General features: G+C 40.7%; 1 long non-coding RNA gene across 1 annotated transcript; it reads left to right on the plus strand.

The window, feature by feature from the left end:
• Positions 1–2,341: 2,341 nt before the first annotated feature.
• On the plus strand, positions 2,342–8,041 carry LOC126993824 (uncharacterized). Its single transcript, XR_007748304.1, has 3 exons — positions 2,342–2,906; positions 3,987–4,048; positions 4,754–8,041. It is a non-coding gene; the product is annotated as an uncharacterized LOC126993824 (long non-coding RNA).
• Positions 8,042–8,846: the final 805 nt, after the last annotated feature.

The raw sequence follows: 8,846 nt of genomic DNA on the forward strand, positions 1-8,846 counted from the left end.
AAAGAAAAAGACAGGAAAACAACACAACTATGGCAGTGCATATTGAGAAGGAGTACAGAAGAATAAACAATCAGGTTAGACACCAAACAAGAAATGCTGTGAAACTCAAAGAAAGAGAAATAGCGAAGAATATTAAAGAGAACCCCAAAATCTTCTGGAAATATGTGATGTCCAAGACAAGAACCAAATCACGGATTGGAGACTTATATAAGGATGAGGAGAAAATTGAAAAAGCAACAAGTGATAAAGAAAAGGCAGATATATTATCTGAACAGTTTGCTGGGGTTTTATTAATGAACCTGATGGAAACTTACCAGTAGCTGACATCAAAGAGGCCCCAAGATTTGATAATGTGGAAATAACACAGGATGAAATAAGGAAGGTAATAGAAAACCTTAAAAGAAACAAGTCACCTGGACCTGACGGGATACACCCTAGGATCATAAAGGAATTGAAGGAGACACTGCTGGAGCCTTTGAGGATACTATACAGCAGTTCATTGCAGGATGGTGTGGTACCAGAAGACTGGAGGGTAGCTCACATCACAGCCATTTTTAAAAAGGGGAATAAATGTGATCCAGGCAACTATAGGCCGGTCAGCCTTACTAGTATATTCTGCAAGATGATGGAGTCACTTTTGAGAGAGGAAATTATTGCACACATGAAAATGAACAATCTCTTTAGTAATAAGCAATTTGGCTTCATCTCGGGCAGATCGACGGTGCTGCAACTTATTAAAGTGCTTGACGCATGGACTGAGGCTCTTGACGAGGGGCTGGCTGTGGATGTGGTTTACCTGGATTTCATGAAGGCCTTTGACAGAGTCCCACATAAGAGACTAATGAAGAAAGTCTCCAGCTATAGAGTGGAAGGCAAGGTGCTCAGATGGATTCATAGTTTTTTGACTGGTCGGAAGCAGAGGGTCCTGGTCAATGGCGAGGCATCAGCATGGAAGGACGTGACAAGTGGAGTGCCACAGGGCTCGGTGCTGGGTCCTTTGCTATTTGTAATGTTTATAAATGACCTGCCAGATTCAATCAAACATGACAGCCAAGTGTTCCTGTATGCAGACGACACTAAGATTTTTAGAAAGATAAAGGAAAGGGAAGATTGTGACAAGCTGCAAGAGGACCTAGATGAGCTCAAAGGATGGACAGAAAAATGGCTCATGAATTTTCACCCAGACAAAAGTAAACACATGAGGATTGGGCAATCAGAAATTGAGGACAAAGTTTATAATATGTACAGTAAAATCAATAAGACCAGGGTAGAAAAGGACATAGGTGTGGTCATTGATAACAAGCTCATGTTCTCAGACCACCTGGCCGAAAAAATTAACAAGGCGAATAAGATTGTGGGGCTGATAAGAAGAACTTTTATTCACCTTGACCCTGCAGTATTCAAGACACTCTACACTGCATTGGTAAGACCCCATTTAGAATATGCCAACCAGGTATGGAGTCCACACCTGGTGAAGGATGTTGAGGCTGTGGAGAACGTGCAGCGAAGAGCAACGAAGCTGGTGCCTTGCCTGAAAGACCTGCCATATGGAGAGAGACTGAGACAGCTTGAGTTGCCCACACTGGCATATAGAAGATCCCGGGGAGACCAAATTGAAACTTTTAAAATTGTAACCAGGAAATATGATATAGATTGTACAGAGGGACTTTTTGATTTAAGGGAAGATAGCACCACACGGGGAAACTCTAAGAAAATCTTTAAACCAAGAGCTAGGCTGAATGTTCGGAAGTTTTCATTCCCCAACCGGGTGGTTAATACCTGGAACAGTTTGCCAGAGTGGGTAGTGAACGCTGACTCAGTAGAGAGTTTTGAGGCAAAACTCGATAAATTTTGGAAAAATCAAGAACAAAAATTTTCATATAGAGCACAAATAGTCACCACGCGCAGCCCACACAGTGTTCAGGCTGCTGAACTGGAGCCACAGGCCACTTAAGGCCTCTTCCAGGGAATCTTCTGTGAGTATAATATGTCATAAGTAGATAAGGGAAGAGAGCGAGAAATACGAACTACAGCTTGGGTTGGCACCCCTGATATAAATCCAGCCGGATCCCTATTTTTATATATATTTATACTGTTACGCAGACACGAGCGAACCCGCACCCGAATGGTGGTTCACGGGGACGGACCGCCATGATTCACCCTCCTCACCGACCCGCCACGTAGGCCTCGGCGAACCAGGGGCGGTATACACAAACGTTCTTAGCATCGGTAAGTGCACTTAACGGCAAAGAATCGTTAAGTTTTCTACTTAAAATGGCGCCGGGCCGCTTAGCGCTGAAGCTGGAGCACTTAGCGGGCGGAAAATTTAGGGCGGGGAAGGGGCTCCCATAGCACCGTTAAAAATGCATAAGTATTGCAACATGGTGGATTACAGCGGGAGGAAAGGCATCACCTCCTAATATATCTGCCTCGTCTAGACGAATTGGAGGCGTGTAATGATTTGAAACTCATCCTGAAATATCTGTGGACTGTGCTGACCGTGCTGAGATGAGTGGTTCGGCGAGGCGGACCTTGGAAACACCTACATGGCCATCACGACTGAAGTGGTGTTCGCCGACAGGTAAAATGCAGGTGCAACCTTCACAGACTGACAGAGATTGAGTGATAACAGACCCTGGAGACCCTCCAAGCGATGGCTGGTGACCGCCTGCCACCATCCACAGGCTGTTACACAAGGAGCCCTGGGAGTAACCTTGCCGGAAGCCCCGCGGGCCGCAGTGTGTGGCTGGCGTTATACAGCCCCCAGCCATCGCCTGGAGGGCATCCAGTGTCTGTTATCACTCACCTCAGGTAGTCTGTGAAGGTCCAGTCATCACTGGTGCACGTGTATCTTACCTGTGATCAACACCGGCAGCCACAGACTCCTGCTCAAGGAACGAACACAGGTGAGCCAATATTTTACCTCGCCAGACTTATCCTTTACAATATTCAACTCTTTAAACCTAACACACCTGTTAATCTTGTGACTGACTTCAACAAACGTTTCCCACCAATCTTACCAAACCCTAAACAATACCTATTTGGGTCACTAGTGTCTGTTATTTAATTTTTACTTGACTAACCTCCCAGCGGCGATAAACCAAACCTAACCTGGGTAAATTTATCACTGACATATAGTTATTTCAACTTAATCTGTTATTTAAGATAGCCAGTTTTAACCAAATCAACAATTATTTAGAAAAGTTGATATTTTTAACCTAACTCAAATGTCAGAAGTGTCCTAACAAAATTACCTTCCTTTGCTTATTTTTAGTAACCAAACCAAATCAATTTGACGTACCGGTAGCTCTTAAACCGAACTTGCTCTAGTACTCAAGCTAGCATCACTTATGACTTTTTTCCTTTAATCCTAAATCAACTTGTTTAGAAACCTTGCTCTGACATACCTAACTTAATATAAGTTCACCTCTCCTAACTCAGATAAATTTGCGATTTGTGTTACTGACTTTTTTAAACACACATTTTGATTTTGGATGTAAATTTTTTACCAAACTAACTATCATTCAGAATGTTGCCTTATTTTAACTTAACAAAAAATTATTAACGTCACCTAACCTCATTGATCCTACTTAACGAACGGTAGCTATCCTTTCTGTAAAATACCTCCCAGGAATCCCTGGGTGTTGCAAAATGATACTAATACCCATGCTAGCTAGCATTGTAGTATTGTTTAATTTGTTTTGGTCATGTCTTTTTTTTCAAATTTGAAATTAATTAGTTCACAGTATATTATGGCTTTTGTTATTTGCAGCTTCCTTTCTTATGAAGATCTAAAAGTGAATTTTATGATTAATCTTAGTCTTACTCCCAAATAGCTATTAAAGTCAATCAACAATGCTAAAATCTTTTTGAAAAAAAAATTGCAAATTGGTCCATGAGTCAAGAGTTTTGACTTCTGGACAAGTATAGATATAGATATAGGGTAGGTACCAAAGCATTTCTACTTGTAATGTATCTATTTGCAGTGATCGTGATGACATTGACAACAACGAGCAAGTCCTCCTAGACCTAGAGTGACCTCAAGCTGGTATTCGCCACATAACATTATTGTTTAATCATTTAGTTTTTATCATCCAGCATCAAGCAATCATTCCCATGCAAGAATATAATGCACAATATAAGCAACTTCAATTGCTAGAAAATAAGACAATGTTGCCAGCCCATATAGTGTGCACTGTGCAGTAAATAACTCATCTAGATAATGCCTGTTATTTTATCACATACTTATGTCGATGCAATGTCTTTTAGTTCTTGCTTCGGGTATATTAATTACTAATCCATTCTTATTTCTCCGACGGCCATTTCCTGTGTCGATACGTCAATCAGTTCAGTACTTTTATTTTCTTAGCTTGTGTTTTGCAGTTCTTTGCCAATTAAATCACTGGACACATCTTAATAAATATCACAGATTTAATTATCATATATCAGTCCCATAAGTTTATTTCAGATGCTCTTAAAACAACATTTGTCCATTCATAGTCCAGCTTAACCTGGTAGCAGCAACAGGCCAAATTTGTGGCTTTACCGTGTACCAGCGATGGGCCACATTTTTGCCATGATATAAACCCCCAAAAATAGATGATGCATAAACTGATCACAAATGCGTTGATATATATTATGAAATGGTTTGCGTGAGTGATGATTTTTTCTCATTTTTCTCGCTCGGAGGGGCCTTTAAGAAACATGATCCCTGCAGCTACCAGGTTAACCTCTTTTAGTACTCATATTTCAGGGCCAAACATGATGTGGAAGAAGAAATCAGTTGTCTCCATCAGTCGGGTTTGTGCCATGGCAGCTTTCTCCAGCTGTCCGGCAGAGGTCCAGTCCATGCCATGGAGAAATTCAGCCCCCAACAATGAGATGGCATGCCAGAGATGGATCCGCAGCTTCTCCTCCAATCAATCAATCCTTGCAATGCCTTTTCTCTTTTCTCTCCTTCTGTACCACCATGCTTACACATAACTGATCCAAGGTACTGAAACTCATTACCCTCCTCCATTTCTTCACCATTCAAAATTATTTGGCATTCTTTTTCACATTCAATGCCCACTCTATATGGGCATACAAACTCTACAACCTCCCTTCTACTCCGCTCACAAACCATCACTTTACTTTTGTTGACATTTACTTTCAACTTTCTCCTTTTACATACACTATCAAAAACACTGACCAAATTTTGTAAGTCACTTTCATTTTCTGCAATGAGCACCGTGTCATCAGCAAATAAGATTGAATTCATCACCCACTTCCTTCCCTCCCTCAGCATACATTTTTACTTCAATTTCCCCAACTTTGCCCTTCATTTCTCATAACACCATCCATATAAATATTGAACAACCACGATGACATGACACACCCCTGCCTTAGCCCACTTTTATCTCAAAATGTTCACTTGTTTCTCCACTAATTTTGACACATGCAGATGCATCCTCATAGAAAGACTTTATTGCATAAAGCAGTTTTCCTCCCACACCATATATCTTTAAGACGTCCCACAATGCCAGCCAATCGACTCTGTCATAAACTTTCTTTAGAATAACTAGATCCATGAAGGCAGCATAGTATTTTTTCCTTTTGCTAATATTTTTTCTAATAAAACACCATCCTGAAGGAAAATATCTGATCCACACATCCCCTTCCCTCCCTGAAGTCTCCTTGTTCTTCACTGATTTTCTCTTCTGTAAGTCTTTGTGCAGTCTCAATTAGGACTTTTCCATATACCTTTCCAGGTAGCCTACACTCAGCAGACTTATACCCCTACAACTCCCACCTCCCCTCTCCTGCCTTTCCCCTTGTAAACTGGAACCATGATGGCTTTTGTCAAGTCTGCTGGGACCTCCCCCCCCCCCCCCCCCTTCCCAGGCCACTTCGCATATCTTGACCATTCATATAGTAACTTCATCTCCACACTTCAACATTTCTGCTGTGATTCCTCTCAATTCATTCATCATCATCATCTCATCGACGCCTGCTCTTAGGAGCTCCCACCAGGGGATGGCCACGGCAGAAGTTTCCATCTTTCTCTATCCGGACACTCCCTCCTTGCCTGCTCAAAGTTTCTCAAGGATCTCTCATCCTTCTCCCTAACGTACTCCTGCACCCTATCTCTCCATTTCACTGGAGGTTGTCCTCTAACATTCCCTCCCTCAATCTCACATACACTCTTCTGGTCATCTTACTCTCCTCCATTCGCTCCATGTGGCCAAACCACTTTAAAGTCACTTATTCCCTTCACCCCCGCGACACATTCCAAAACGCTCATACACACTTTCATTACTTATTCCATCCATTCTACTCACACCACAAGCACTCCTCAAATAACTCATTTCCACTGCCTGCACTCTAGACCTCTGACTTTCATTCCAGGCCCATGTTTCACTTGCATATGTGAGGGTTGATACTATTATTGTATTTTCAACTGATAACTGATCCAGGGTACTTAAACTCATTGACCTCCTCCATTTCTTCACCATTCAGAATTATTTTGCATTCTTTTTCACATTCAATTCCCACTCTATATGGGCATACAAAATCTACAACTTCACTTCTACTCCCCTCACAAACCATCACTTTACTTTTGTTGACATTTACTTTCAGCTTTCTCCTTTTACAGACGCTATGAAAATCACTGACCAAGTTTTGTAAGTCACTTTCATTTTCTGCAATGAGCACTGTGTCATCAGTAAACAGGATTGAATTCAGCACCCACTGCCTTCCCTCAGCGTACATTTTTACTCCAACTTTGCCCTTTATTTCTCTCATAACACCATCCATATAAATATTGAACAACCATGGTGACATGACACGCCCTGCCTTAATCCCACCTTTATCTCAAAATGTTCACTTGTTTCTCCACCAATTTTGACACATGCAGATGCATCCTCATAGAAAGACTTTATTGCACTAAGCAGTTTTCCTCCCACACCATAAATCTTTAAAACATCCCACAATGCAATCCAATCGAGTCTGTCATAAGCTTTTTCAAAGTCCATGAAGGCAGTTCCTGCTGCTTTTCCATTTTTTTATCTTTTTAATGCCTGATTTACTTCTTCATATGTTATACTTCTTTCTTTATATACTCCTCCTCTACCTCCGCTCAAAACTGCTGCTGTAACGGCTGCTGGACGTCCATCATCAAAATTCATTAAGTTTTTGAAATATTCTCTCCATGTCTCTTTCACAGCTTCCCCGTCTTTCAACATCTTTCCACTCTCATCCATAACTTCATTAATTTTCCTTGGGGTGATGCTTTTCTTTCGTTTTTTACTTCTTTCCAACTCTCTTCTTACTTTTATTGCTTGTTTTAATTTCATTTTGCATTCTCTATATTTCTTTTTCCTTTCCCTTTTTACTTGCTCAACCACATTTCTTTCTTAAGTTTTCTTAAAAAAGTTCCCTTTTCTCTTTTACTATCCTCCTTATCTCTTCTGTCCACCATGAATTTCCTTTTCTTTTTCCATCTCTCACCACTTTCATCCCTACCACTTTTTTGTTGTAGTTAACACTACTTCTTTAAATGTTCTAAAAACTTTTTCAGTATCTGTACTATCTTTCACACTTTCCCATTTTTCACTTAAGGCCTCTGCCATTTCACGTTATACTCATCTTTTATTTCTTTTTTCCTGTAACTTTTCTATCTTCAGTATTTCCTTTTTTACTTCACCTTTCTTTTCAAACACCCACTTTTGCAAGATGGTCAGAGCCATCGAACATCCCGCTTACTACCTTCGCGTCACAGATATCCTTTCTCAGTCTTCCATCTACTGCCACATTATCAATCAATCCTTTCTGCTCATAATCATTCCCCCTCCTCTATGTGAATATAGGCAAAAGTAATAAAGCCCCACACATCAGAAGTTGTATTGCTTTGCCTAGGTTATGCAGATGATGTAGTATTAGTGGAAGGATTTTGCCTGATCCTAAATGACTTTGGTATGGAATGGAAACTTATCTTTAAACATAATAATGGAAATTCACACCAGCAGTAGGACAGCGGGTGCTGGGAAACAATATCTTAGAGGTAATAGAAACACAAGGTTATTTAGGATTTGAGATAAGCAAGGAGGCCATAGGAGAAAGCACAAAGAAAACTGAATGAAGCCAAATTAAGGAAAATGACGGGTGTTAACAAGAGTGGTAGAGAAGGGAAATTAGCCAGTATGAATATGGAAGTTGCTTTTGTATGGGGAAGGTAGTAACCCCACAGCTATCTTGTATGGGTCAGCAAAACTAACACTTAAGATGTTGGGAGATTAGAAGTCATTCAAGACCAGTTGGCATGATAGTGTTCATGTGCTCTCAGGGGAAATGGGGTGAAGCTTCTGAGAAAGGTTAACAAAGGGGAAGCTGAGTTTCAAAGAGAGGAAATGAGTGAACACCGGTGGGCCAAATTAATATAACACTGGAAATTTAAGACAATCCCCTTTGGAAAAAGGAAATATACAGAGAGGGAAAGCATATGATGACACTGGAGCAGAGTGAAACAATGTGAATGGGAGACCTGTCAAAGATAGTTGAGAAAAGTGGCCTCTGTGAATGGAGAAGTACCTACACCTATCTATAGTACATCAGATAGGTGTAGAAGCTCGGGAAACATTAGAACATTTTATAATAGTACTAATGATTGTGTGCCTTGACCCACTGAGGTAAAGATATACCAGAGTAACCTGACTGAAAGTTGATATATATCAAAATAAATAAACAAGAAAGTCACTGAACACACGAGTCTGAAATTATGGTAGCCATCTCACGTGAGGCTAATGCATTATGTGTTGTATGTTGGTCTCTGAATACAGTACAGTGACAAACAGCTTGAATATTGAAGA

The sequence above is a fragment of the Eriocheir sinensis genome, unplaced genomic scaffold, assembly GCF_024679095.1.
Source record: "Eriocheir sinensis breed Jianghai 21 unplaced genomic scaffold, ASM2467909v1 Scaffold682, whole genome shotgun sequence".
Taxonomy (NCBI): domain Eukaryota; kingdom Metazoa; phylum Arthropoda; class Malacostraca; order Decapoda; family Varunidae; genus Eriocheir; species Eriocheir sinensis.